Source organism: Archocentrus centrarchus, chromosome 24, assembly GCF_007364275.1.
Source record: "Archocentrus centrarchus isolate MPI-CPG fArcCen1 chromosome 24, fArcCen1, whole genome shotgun sequence".
Classification (NCBI taxonomy): domain Eukaryota; kingdom Metazoa; phylum Chordata; class Actinopteri; order Cichliformes; family Cichlidae; genus Archocentrus; species Archocentrus centrarchus.
Window position 1 is genome coordinate 9,694,597 of NC_044369.1, and position 14,268 is coordinate 9,708,864.

The 14,268-nt window shown below is 42.1% G+C and overlaps 1 protein-coding gene across 5 annotated transcripts in view; it reads left to right on the plus strand.

Moving 5' to 3' along the window:
* Positions 1–13,034: 13,034 nt before the first annotated feature.
* The window catches only part of sipa1l1 (signal-induced proliferation-associated 1 like 1), a 98,585-nt gene continuing 97,351 nt past the window's right edge, over positions 13,035–14,268 (plus strand). For all 5 annotated transcript variants that reach the window (XR_004019163.1, XM_030721168.1, XM_030721170.1 and 2 more), the window contains exon 1: positions 13,035–13,403. The gene's annotated coding sequence lies outside the window, so the exon portion shown is untranslated. The remainder of the gene's footprint in view (positions 13,404–14,268) is intronic.

Sequence of the window (14,268 nt, forward strand, 5' to 3'; positions counted from 1 at the left end):
AACTAATTTATGGTGAGAACTCTTAACAAGTAGGTCACCTGTAGCTAACAGATGTGTTTTTTCCTGCAGTTTCTGTCTTCACAGAATGCAGGTACGAGGTTAGAGTGAGGATGAAGTCGCTTAATGTGACAAATACATTTTCTATTGGAAGCAGAAAAACCGACAGAACTACAGACAAGAGTTGGAGCTGAAAATTTCTCTCCCTTTTTTTTCATTTTTCTCCTTTAAAGCGCAGGCGGTTTCCTTTGAGGTAGGTTCATGAATTTACAGCACAGCGCGCCGCTCCGTCCCTGTTGATATAAGTCAGTGCAGCTCACCCAACAGTCTTTCTCTCTCATCTGTAAGACGGTTTATTTACTTACACTTTAAATCTAAGTGTTTAAATGAATGGATAACCTATATTGGTCCTCACAATCCATACACAAAAAAATTTTCTTAATTTACACAATTTATAAAATTTATATTATTCATAATATTTAGGCTCAGCCTAAATTAGTAAATTAAAATCAGAATCCTGGCACTGCACCTAGTAAAACATGCACTGAATTTCAAAGTTGTCACTTTCAGACTTTTCCTGCTTTTATCTCTTTAAAGTAATAAAAACAATAGTAAATTAGTGATGAGCATTATATGATCTAAAGGGAGAGAACTGTTGTGATCAGAGTGATCACAGAGACAAGGAGGCTAGCAGGTGCATTCAGGCACTGTGCAGCTTACAATTAAATGATTTACCCACTGCGATTGCTTAAAAAGGACTGAAGGTGAACATGTGTCAAGTAACGTTGATATTGAAATATGTAAAACGATGGGAAACACTGCATCATACCTCACAATGTGTAATGTCGACAGGCCTGATTCAACAAATTGCACTGTAGCTCGCTATAATCCAACCCAACTGCTATCACTTTGGTCAATCAGTTCCACAATGCAGTCCATTCACATGACGATTTAATTTTAACCCTGTCATCCTGTCATAAGAACACAATGTGTAAAGTTTATTTGCATAGAAAAAATCCTTACCAGCTAACTTATCAATTTAGGTGAGCTAGCCAGCAGGACAATAGCAACAAAGTTGCTTAAAAATTGGCTCTCCCGTCCCATCCACAGCTCCCCACTCCACCCCACAACTGAACCTACAGCCACAGCAACAGCCACCTCACCTTTATCCTGTGCTCATTTTTCTTCTTCAGTTTTCTTCTTTTTTTTGTTTATCCACACCAAAGTGATAAGCCCTTTTTGATGTCATGTAGGTCTTTTCCTCTTGACCTGAGGTGTGGTCAATCCCTTCATACCTGTTGGTAGATGTCATCCCTTTCCCTGACAGCCTAATGATGATTTTTGAGGCAAAAAGCTCACACTTCAGACTGCCCTAAACCTCAGTTTCAGACAGTCAACAAAAGTGGATATCCCTATGGTCAGGCACACTTGTTTCAGCCAGTGGATAAACTTGGGGGCTGCAGCAAAGGTTAAATAGGGATTGTTTTGAATCATTGTGAATCTTTACTTTCAGAATTTCATAATATTTGGTGAACTATTTTTTTAAGCACTGCTGATTTTTCTCCTTCTTACTGTCAGACTAAAAGTAAGAATAAAGTTGAAAGTGGATAATGAAGAGAAATGCTTGCCTTAGTTTGCTTTTTTTATTTTTATTTTAAGACATTTAATCAATTTTGCCTCTGGCGTTGGGTTGAAGCTATACCTGTAAAAATATACACAAGATAAATAATGATAATTTATTCCTGCTCAGTCTCATCACTATTATGTTTGTTTTAGAAAGTGACACTTGACAGACGGGACTTTTGATGTGTGCAAATAAAGTCGGTTGTGCAGGGCTTCTGGTATACTTGTCTGACTTTCTGCTTCAAACTAATTACTACTGAACCGAATGCTGCAGGCTACAGACTCAAAAACATGTATTGATAACAATATAACATCCATAAATTTAAGATTTGCTACCACTTTCCCAAACTTAGTTATTGTGTTCAAGTTTGTAGTGTTAGCACGGCAAATTTAATAAACAGGCAAAATTTCAGTGACACCACAAGAAAAGAAGAATGCAAGAAACTTGCTGAAGTTTGGCTTTGATGACAGTTTTTATTTGCTTTAATGAACTTGCAGTTTCTGGAAATCATGTGAGGTAACTGTGATGAAAATCATATTAAAAAAAAAAACCCAGAATCAAGTTTGTCTTGGGACCTCTCACAGTATTATCTGATGCAATAATTATTAACACATGGAAATGGCGTATCTGGTTTAAAAGTTATGTGAAGGAACACACCTCCAACTTCAGCTCATTGTTAGCACTACAATCCCCCAGGCACATACTTGAAACTTGGCAAAGAATCAGAGGAACCAAATGTCACATTTTTCATGTACTTAAAATGATTGTGGTGAACCCATGATAGTGAAATATTTCACTCATCTATAACTACACAAACATCTGCTGGAAGATTATAGACAATGATTAATCCCAGACAATGAATGGTTTTTGGAATCCCTGATTTTCCCTGTAGTGCTACTGTGAAATTTTATAACGAAAATTTGATTGGTCTCACATTTATGTGTCCCATGGAAAAAAATGTAACAATGTCATCTAATGTCACCACTCAATCAATAACCAAAATCAAATCTTAAATGTGAAATATTATTATATAATTAATAGCAGCAAAGATCATTGGAAATAATCAAACATCTCAAAATATTTATGAAATCATGAAAAAGTTCATGTAAAGTGAAATATTTCAATCCTTTTTTGTTTACATTTTGATGATTTTGGCTTACAGCTTGTGAAAATCAGAAATCCTGGATCTCATATCACAATATTTGATGTTGAGTTTGAGTAAATTATTATTAAAACTGTGTGAATCATTTATTTCTCAGTCTAATTTAGCTCACCTAACCACAGTCATGGGGAAGGCTGCTGACGTGACAGCCGTCCAGGCGACGATCACTGATTGCCTCCACAAGGAGGGTAAGCCGACTTCACAAGGAGTGGACTGAGGCTGGTGTCAGTGTATTAAGAGCCTCCATGCACAGACATCTTTAGGAAAGGAGCTACAACTGCTGTAGTCCTAACATCAAGCCACTCCTGAACGCTCAGTGGTCCAAAGTCCTCTCTTTAGGTCAAAGTCACTTTTGTGTTTTATTTGGAAATAGTTTTATTTGTTTATCAAATCCAAAGTCCACACAGCCATCTACCAGGAGATTTTAGAGCACTTCATGCTTCCACCTGCTGATAACGGTTTGCTGACCTTGATTGGCCACCCAGCTTGCCTGAACTGAACCCCATAATATCGCCATAGAGAATACCTCATAGAGAATGGGGTATCGTCAAGAGGAAGATAAGAAACAAACAAGCTGGAATTTTGATTTTCATGGGCTAACCCAAAGGCATCAAAATTAAAACATGAAAGACTTGAAACATTTCACTTCAATATATGAAAATTTACCGTTTTAAATTAAATTCTGTAAAACAGGAACTTTTTCATGATATTTTCATTTTTATATACTAGCGTATTCATTTAGCTTAAAGTACAGATGTGGTTAAGTATAACCTACTTGCTTTTCTTATGTCAACACACTGCATTTGTTGATTTTAAGAAAGAGGCATGCATCTGCTCAACATGTCCCACATATGTTAGAGGACAGGAAAAAAAGATGGGTGAAGTGCTTTACTCGCTTTTGTAGTAGCGATTGGACAGAATATCATCAATAGCCGCTCCCCTCCTGTCTTTCTGAAACGGCTGCCACTCAGCCGAGTAAATGGCCCTACCAGTTTATACAATGACATTGTTCAACAAAACACTAATTGCACACACACTCCAATCAAGAAACAGTGGTTTCCACTTATGTAAAACAAGCGCATCAAATTCTGCCTATTTTCAGAGTGCACTGTCTGTATTACGCCCCTTAGTAAAGGGGACAAAAGAGCCAGTGTGTGTGAAAAGAACTTGTCGCTTTCCTTGTGTCAATCTCTGTTAGTGTAGGAGTACCATTTGAGTGGAACTTTGTGAATGGGCCCCATTATCTTCAGTCCTCTGCTTCCAGGGGTAACGGGGTAAGGAATTCCACCCCTGCCCTTTTCTGGGTTCACTCCTCACTACTTGATGTCTTAATATAACTCAGACATGTAATAGTTGGCTGCTGTAGTCTTAACATCATATACAGTAACATGCAGTAGCGTAAAGAGCATGCTGTAATAAAGTCTGAACTCCCAAAAAAAAAAAAAAACACTTTCCTCGTGAAGATTTCCTCATTTCTTACAGATCAAAGAGAAATTGATAGATGGGCCCCTGTACCTCATAAAACTAAAGGTAAGATAAGATGATCTGTGACCTACTTCAATAACAAGTACAGCTGTAGACTGTGGTGTTGATATAACTATTCAGCTTCACTACCACCCCATAGCTCGAAGATTCTTGGTGCAAATCTCTTGGTTGAATCAGTGTGGAGTCTGCATGTTCGCCCTGTGCCTTTGTGGGTTTTCTCCAGGTACTTCTGCTTCCTAACACAGTCCAAAGACATGCATGTTTGGTTATTTAGTGATTCTAAATTGGCAGAGGGTATGAGGTAGATCAAGTGCTTGCAGTGTATATAATAATGCACTGCATAATTGTGTTGTTGAAATGCTAATTGTGGTCTAAAGCACTTGAAGTGGTCTGTAAGACTACAGGAAAGTGCTGTATAAATGTGAGTACTTTATTTTAATGCACAAAGGAAATGAGGAGGCCACTTCAAACACTTCATAACAGTAAAGACATTTTGTGAACGGGGTGAAGGAAATAAGTACTATATAATTTTTCTATACTAATCACAACATGTACAATATTGATTAGTATTTATAGTACACTATATGGACAAAAAATCACCTACACATGACGCTTTTATGACATCCCATTATAAATCCATTCATTAAAGATCCATTTTCCATTGTTAAGGCATTAATATTTCCCCCCACCTCTGCCTTCACCCAGGCCAACCCTGGAAAAACAACTCCATAGCATTATCCCACCTCCACCAAACTTTATCACTCCACATAACATGTTTCTGCTACTCCAGAGTTCAGTGGTGGTGTGCGTTTCACATCTCCACCCAAAGCTTGGCATTGTGCTTGGTGAAGTAAAGCTTACATGCAGCTGCTCTGCCATGGTAACCCGTGCCGTGAAGCTCCCAGCACACACTTTTTGTGCTGCTGTTAATGTCAAAAGAGGTTTGGAACTCTGCAGTTACTGAGTCGGCAGAGCAGCAGTGACTTTAACAAGCTACTGGCGACCCTGCTCAACCTGCAATAATATCGCTTACAGGAGGGGAGAAATTTCATGAACTAACTTGTTGCAGCTGTGGCATCCTATTACAGTACCACAGTGAATTCAGTGACAAAAGTATCTTTATTGTGCTCAAATTCAACAAAACAAAATCTATACGGATAAGCAGAAATGCAGAATATGTTGAATTATATTGACATCAAGCTGGTTATCTGCTATGACTGTCAGTTGCATTATAAAATCCAGTTTTTCCATTACCTGGTTTGTATGAATACCTTAATGAAAGTATTGAAATCAATATCAAGACTAAATTAAACTATTGGATTCTCACATCTCTGTGGCATAGCATGTAGTGACTATAATACTCTTTGTCATTATAAGGTAGATAAAATACAGATAGAATCAAAATACAGCCATAGATATCTCTTGCTCTTCCTTTCTTGAAAATTCAGTTACATGTGCAAATAAAATTAGCAGGAAATGGCCTTTTGACAGTCAGAAATGTCAGCAGCTGCTCGAGCATTTGTTGCGTCACTGGTACGCAAACAGATGCTCAAACACAATCTCCTTGACATCAGGACTCTGTGTTTTCAGAAGCTTCAGTAACCTCCCCTCTGCTCTGCATGGTTAGTTTTCTTATAAATGCAGAAGTTACATTTGTCATGTATTCGCATAAATACACATTCTTTCCAGCTGTATAGAATTCATAACAGCGCTAGATCCAGTGTTATTAAGCTGTTATTATTTTCTTCTGCTCAGGTATCTGATGCTTCACTATTTTACAGGTATAATGAGCAGTGAAGCTTCTCTGTCACTTGTTGTTGCTGATGTGTCTTTTCAGTTCTTTAACTCAATTGCATTCTGCAGCTAACCCAATTAGACTACTTGAACTAATCCTGGAGGAGCAGTTTTTCACCAGAGAACAATACACACCGCCTACACATATATACGCCCCATGACAGAACGGGGTGGGCATTGTTAAGACCCACAGAGTTACAGGAATAGAGCAGTTATAATGACAGTAATCTCTTTTCCTTTGTCTTTATTAGATTTTATGTCATCCTGGATGACATTTTACAATAATGGATGCACATATGGAAAGCAGAGATGAAAGGACAGGCTGAGCTAGCTGAGGAGAAAATGAGTAAATGAAGATGAGAATGTGAACTGCTGCCACTGGAACCACATTTATTAACTGTAGGGGAGAAAAGACAGGCTGGGGACAGAGAATACAGAATAAGTTTGTAACTATTCACAGGTGACTATGTGGGAGAGAGAGTTGAAATCCTGTGACTTTCTTACTGTTCACCCACTCTTCACATTGGTACCTGCTGAGCTGCTTTAATTAGGGCAATGCTCTTTCTAATTAAAATTTTAAGAAGAAATAAATAATGTAGTGTTTTTTTTTTTTTTAAAGAAAGTAAGGACTTTTAAACTCACTATTAATGTGGATGTAACATCTTCCAAAATCTTCTGCCGCAGTGGTGGATGCAATGTGCTAATAGGTTATACTGTACAGGATTTCTGGTTATTAAGCTTGAGGCTGCTTGAACAACATCACAGAACTTTTCTTGAAGTCGCCAAATAATCTGGGGTGGTAGGAAGAACATTGACTTAAGTGCTGTGTTTCAGGTAGAGTTCTTATTAATTAAGAAGAGCAATTAAAGGGGAAGTCCACTGGCACAGACACATTCAGACACATCAAAGCATGTTTACAGGTATTCCAGTATGCTACTGGAGGCTACACTACACAGTTGCAGTGGATCGTGCTTTTAGTAGGGACGGGGATCTCAAGTAAAAATATACTGCTCAAAAAATTAAAGGAACACTCTGAACCCCCCGTTAGATCTCAAAATCATGCTGGATGTTTGTACAGACAGGGACTGGGTAATGCGTTAGGAATGAAAGGATGCCAAATTGTTTGATGGAAATGAAAAATATCAACATACAGAGGGGCTGAATTCAAAAACACCCCAAAAATCAAAGGGACAACATGACGCGGCAGCCTAGTCCATTTTGCTGAAATTTCATCGCAGCAGGTCAAAATGGTGCTCAGTAATTTGTACAGCCCCCATGTGCTTGTATGCATGCCTGACAGCGTCGGGCCATGCCCCTAATGAGATGGCGGATGGTGTCCTCGGGGATTTTCTTCCAGATCTGGAATAGGGCATCACTGAGCTCCTGGACAGTCTGAGGTGTAACCTGGTGATGTCGAATGGACCGAAACACAATGTCCTAGAGATGCTGTATCAGATTTAGGTAAGGTGAGTGTGGGGGCCAGTCAGTGGTATCAATTCCTTCATTCTCCAGAAACTACTTGCATACTCTCATCACATGAGGCATCAGGAGGACTCCAGGACCCACTGCAGCAGCATAGGGTCTGACAATGGGTGCAAGGATTTCATTCTTATACCTAATGGCAGTCAGGGTGCCGTTGCTTACCCTGTACAGGTCTGTATATCCCTCCATGGATATGCCTCCCCTGACCATCACTGATCCACCACCAAACTAGTTGTGTAGAATGATGTTAAAGGCAGCATACTGTTCTCCACAGCTTCTCCAGACCCTTTTATGTCTGTCACATGTGCTCAAGGTGAACCTGCTCTCATCTGTGAAAAGCACAGGGCGCCAGTGGTGAACCTGCCAATTCTGGTATTCTATGGCAAATGCCAGTTGGGCTCCACGGTGCCTGGCAGAGAGTACAGAGCCCACTAGAGGATGTTGGGCTCTCAGGCCATCCTCATGAAGTCTGTTTCTGCTTGTTTGGTCAGAGATATTCACACCAGTGACCACCTGGAGGTCATTTTGTAGGGCTCTGGCAGTGCTCATCCCGTTCCTCCTTGCACAAAGGAGCAGATACCGGTCCTGCTGATGGGTTAAAAACCTTCTTCAGTCCTGTCTAGCTCTCCTAGTGTAACTTCCTTTCTCCTGGAATCATCTCCATGCTCTTGAGACTGTGCTGAGAGAGACACAGCAAACCTTCTGTCAATGGCACATATTGATGTGCCATCTGGGAGGAGTTGGACAACCTGTTCAACCTCTGTAGGGTTCAGGTATCTCCTCATGCTACCAGTAATAACACTGACCCTAGCCAAATGTACAACTAGTGAAAAAAGACAGAAAAAAATGAGTAGGGAAAACATGTCAGTGGCCTCCACCTGTAAAGCTATCCCTGTTGTCCCTCTAGTGCACCTGTTGTTAATTTGATTAACACCAAAGCAGCTGAAACTGATTACCAATCCCTTCTGCTACTTAACCAATCAGATACATGTCCCAGATGTTTAATATTTTTGATGTTATACCCTGATTTAAAAAAATATTGCTTTAATTCTTTGGAACATACGGTTCAATCACTGGAAACTGTGTGACTATCATTCAAAGATCCCAACACCCATGGGCGCTGTTGTTCAGTGCGCATGTTATATCTGTCCCCCCCAATTTTAATAGCACTGTAGCTTTCATACAATCATACACATTCCTCCCACTACATACACCCACATACACCTAACACATCACCCCAACCATTTTGAGTGGGAGGAGGGGGTGGGCGGGTCTTCCCACACCCGGGTTTTGTGCACCCTGCCGGGGGTAGGGACTGGCTAGTAGTTCGGGGTTGGGTTGGCTGCTTCTCTGGGGCGCTGCTGACTCGGTGCTGGTGCCCGCTTGCCCACACTTAATGTCCATGTACGGTCCGTGTATATGAGCATGGGTGTGTGACTGGCATGTATGTATGACGTGTGCGTGCGTGCGTGTGGACAGCTGGGTCTGGGTCTGTGGCTTGTTGAGCCTTGGCCCCTGTGGGACACGGTTGCGGAGGGCAGAAGTTACCCCTGCCTACCGCTCCCCGCTGCTCCCGACTGATTGTCACTGCCGCCCCTGGGATGTGTGTGCCTGGGGGTCCTGGGGTGTGTGGCCGGATGTCTTGGCATGGCTTCTGGTGCGCTCCCTTGGCGGCTGTGGCCTGGGGGTGGCTCGGGCCTCTTTGGCGTCGGGGGAGGGGGGGTGGTGTTCTGCTGGGTGTCGGGCAGTTCCCGGGCGCCTGGGGCCTAGGGGCTGCATTCTCGGCTTGTGCTGGGGGGGCCGGCCTGCCGGGGGGGTGGGCTGCTCATTTCCTCTGGCTCTCTGGGCCCTTGCCCGTTGACCATGGGGGCTCCGTCTGGGGTCTTCCTCCTCTGGGGTGTGCGCGCAGTTGCCATTGGGATGTGTGGTCTCGGGTCTTCTGTGCTCCTGGTGGGCCGTGGATGACCCGGGTCCCCTGGGTCTTTCCCTGCCTGCCTCTGGATCCCGGAGGGGGAGCGGGGTTGCGGCTTCTTGCCCTCATTATTGAGTACGTTCCATGACAGAGGAACACACATACATTACTACAAACTACAGCAAGACTGTATGTGTGTGTGTATATGCATGTGTATATATATATATATATATATGTGAATGTGTATGTATGTGTAGCTTTTATCTTCTATTTTTTTCCTGCGCCCCCCCCCCCCTTTTTTTTCCCCTCTTTCTATTTTTCTTTCTGCTCTCCATCTCTCTTCTTCTTTCCCTGCCTGTCAGATCTGGCAAGAATAAATAAAATAAAAATACAATTAACAAGAATAGCCTATAGAAAATTTATAGAGCACTTCTTGTAAAAGCAAATATGTTTGGTACAATAATGCCTTCGGATTATCATTCCGATTGCGAAAACTGCCAGACATGACAGGTCAAAAAAAAAAAAAAAAAAGATCCCAACACCCACCTCTCTCAGATGACTGCACATAGTTGTAGTAGATTTGTTACTTGTCATGGTTTTGCCCTCCATCCATCCATCTACCCACCCATTTTCTTCCACTGTCCAGGTCCGGATGGTGAGCGCATCAGTCTAAACAGAGAAGACCTCCCTCTCCCCGGCCTTCTCCTCCACCTCTTCCAGAGGGACACCAAGGTATTCCCAAGCCAGCCAAGATATATGCCATTGAGCCCCCATGGGCCTCCTTCAAATTGAACATACCCGGAACAACTCACCTAGGAGGCATTCAGTAGTCATCTTAGTCAGATGCTCAAACCACCTCACCTGGCTCCTTTCAATCTAGAGGTGTAGTGGCTCTTCTCTGAGTCGCTCCCAAAAAGACTGAGTTCATCACCCCATCTCTAAGGTTGAGCCCAGACCCCCTGACCCCCTTACTTGTCAGAGGAAGCTCATTTCAGCCACCTGTATCTACAATCTTCTTCATCTTATGGTGAATACTCAAAGTTCATGACCACAGGTGAATGTAGATCGCTTTTGCGCTTAGCTCTTGCTTCATAACAGACCAATACAGCCTCCTCATCACCAAGCGATCTGTCAATCTCCTGCTCCACTCTCCCCTCACTCGTGAACAAGACCTCGAAATACTTAAATTCTTCCACTTGGGACAACAACTTGTTCCCGCCCTGGAGTGGGCACCCCATAATTTTGTTTGTTTTAACTGCTGCAGAAGTCTTTGGCTTTGAACTCTTCTCTTCACTTTACAGTAGCATCTCACTGAGCCACACCACACACATTTTACTGTTCCAGCAATTAGTAATGACATGTAGTGAGCATATATTAATGGTGAAAGACTGAGGAGCAACTGTCTTCTAACACTAGATCACAGTCCTACTGAACTGTCATAATCAATGTCAGTATCTTGTTACTCACACAGGTGTGACTTTACTTCCTTAATGGCACAACAAGCATCTCATTTTCACACATGCATTGCAACTCTTAAATTCAATAGGCATTGCCCAACAGAGGTGAATGTGAAAACTAAAATAACACAAAGTCTGCGTGATGTCAAATTGTGCCATTGTGACAATAGTGCAGGTAATGGTCAGGCGATGGATAACTTGCTGCTGGATGGCCATCCTGTGTCCTGCCTCCCGCAAGCATTTATTGAGTGTGTTTCAAATGGACTCTCACCTGTTGTGTGTGAAAAAGGACATGTACCAAGGGTGTCCAAAGGTGAAAATGGCACCAGCAATATCTGAGGAAAAGTTGCATCCAATATTAGGATTACTGGTGAGATTTGAAGTTATCTTTGTTTCTGTTTCTGGATTCTTTCAAGAAGTTCTAGCTAATTATTTAGCTAGCACTCATACCTTTGGATGTTAAAAATGACTGTGGTGTAAAGCAGAGTTTTAAGCTACTATGATGAATGTTTTTATGATAGCAAAGCATCACATGAATATGAAAGGTATTGCTCACAGGCAATGAGTCTGTACTCCTTTAACTCAGTCCGCTTATTTAGTGATGAAGAAGCAAGCTTGCTTCCAGGTCCTTGCATCGCCTTTAATGGACGGTCTTGGACACTGAATATTTGAATGTGTCCAGGATCAGAGTCTCCTGGGGGTTGCACAGTCTTAACCTGTATTAACCTTTCCAGGATCAGGTGACACGGGACTTCTAGGCTCCTGCAGAACTACTGATACCTTATAACTGCAGCTGGCCTCTCCAATCATCTGATCAGGGTCTCCTAACTGTTCCACACTCTTATGTTAAAACCAGAGGTGATCACGCTTTTGAGGTTGTGCTACCTAAACTCTGGAACAGCCTTCCTCAGCCTATCAGGTGAGCTGAACCTGTGGTTTACTTTGACTGTTAACTGGCAGTCTTTTATAGACTGCTACTATGTGTGCACCCCCCCCCCCCCCCCCCCCCAAGTCATTCCATCAAAAAGGGTTATAAACTAACAGACTTAACATGACTTATCTAATAATCTTTATTAACATTAAATCAATACAGAAAAAATAAGCAAGCAAACCAACAACAACAAACATTTCTCCACTTGACCTGCAACCTATAATCTAAAATAAGAGCTGTTGTGGCTTTTCCACCCCCTCCTCATTTATACTTGATGCTACCTGGATCCCTTTAAAAGGCACTCAGGATGCCTGGGACTTACTTGGACTGACCACATGTGGGTAAACACACAGGTAAGAATCATAACAAGGTGTGAACTTGTTTTCCTACATCTCACCTCAGGTAAAAGATACACGTATTATTTTTTATTGGCCTAACCACACTTGCTGTACTAATCTATATTTTGATTCCTAAGTCCGAGCTCCACCAGTACCAGCTGGCTCGATCAAATCCTGGGCCTGTTCCTTTTTGGATGTTGTATATATGGAAGTCTCAACAGATTGAATTAACGATGCTTTGGAGGAAATGCTGAATACTTGGCATGTTAATGCAGATTCTGAGCGATATGCTATAGGCCATGCTTCTAACCTTTCCACTTTAGTCTGTTAAGTTGTGTAGTCCCCATTCCTTGGAGACGTTCCTATGTCTTAGACATATTGTGAGATTGCAAAAGAATGCCACGTGATGGTGGTTTTGTGTTTTGTATGGTTTTAATGAATTAAAAAAAAAACTTGATCACAAAAAAGAAACACCTACAGAAAACATCCATCAATAAAGCACGACAAACCTCTTTGAGTGTATTCGTTTGTGCAAATAGTGTCAGTTACCCTTGTGCAAATATATGCTGTTATCTAAGTACTGAAGAGGACTTTCATTACACCCACTCTCATGTAGCAACTAAAAGCCAAAATGGTAGTTCTTTCAGACCAGGTGAACACATTCCAACAGGTAGCTTCCTGTGATTTTGTCCTCGATACAAACATTACATGGATTTAGATAGTGTTTATCAGCACGCAAACCTACCACAACACCACTAGCTTGAGTTAAAAAAAAAAAAAAAAAAAATGCATTGCTGAAATCCCATCCATTGTGTTGCCAGAGCAACGCATTCCCTCTCTCCCGTCCTTTCACCAGCACTGGCCCGGCCTCCCTTTTCATTCAATTCACCGTGTCACCGCGAGGCTTCGCAGTCCGATAAATAAGGGCCGGTCGTATCGCGAGAATACGGCTCAGAGGATTACAGGGAAGCGCTGACCTAATCGTCGTCGCGAGGCGGGGCGAACCGCTGTAACTTTGGATGAACTTCTGATTTGAACAAACCGCGAGGCGGTCGGCGGAGTGCTCGGACAACAACCCATTGAAAGGTGAAGAGCAGCGCAGGTTTTCCGCTACGAAGCTTTGACAGCCGGTTCACTTTACAGCAGTTACAGTCTGTATATGACGCTGACTGACCAGCGAGAGCGTTATTTTTCCTCTCGAAAAGGTGGAAATTAATAAAGGTGAGTGCGCTCTCTTCTCCGTTGATGTGCGCAGAGAAACAGGGGATATGTATCTGACCCATTAGTCTTCGGTTAACCGGAGTCTAGCTGCTAATTGTTTGCTGAAAAGCAATGTGTTTAGTTTTTGGATACATGCAGTATATTGTAGGTAAAGCTCCGTTAAGAAAACAACGCTGAAAAGTTTAACTGGCGCTCAAGTCACGTTTACTGCGTGGTACTGTGTGGTTTCTGCATTTTTCCCTCAGCATATGTCTGATTTAATTACCTGTATTATAACAAGCTCGCTTTCAGGCATTCAGTTAACGATGCCTCCTCTGACACATGCACGCAGACACCACAGTTGAAAATCCAGACAGCGATTCACCGTTGCTCTTAAAGGCACAGGAAATCTTGCGAAAACGACGATCAGATAAAGGTAATGGTTGTTTAGTTAAGTCTCTGCGTGACTGCTGCATAATTGGGATGGCTAGCCGCAGCCGCTTTTGTGGGTTTCCTGTGCATCCCATCCTTGCTGTCTGTCTTATCTTTTTACATGTGGACGCTGCAGCAGTCGTAATGACTTGTGGGGGGTAGATTCATTAGAGAAATGTCATATTTGTGGTGAAACAGCTCATGGTGCAAATGCATGATTTGCAGTGCATTTTTATCATCAGGCATTGCTGCAGCCGTTATGAATGGGTTGCTTGGGCATCTGCAGCATTTCACTCAGCTTTGTAATGTATTGATTGACATAGAGATCAGTCAGGGATGTGATGAAAGATGCAGAGTTTATTACTTATCTCCGGACTTAAGTGTTGTTTCATGTTGTTAGTTGGACATACTGTGCTATTTTAAGAGAGCAAGGCACATCAAGGAACTTGCTGGA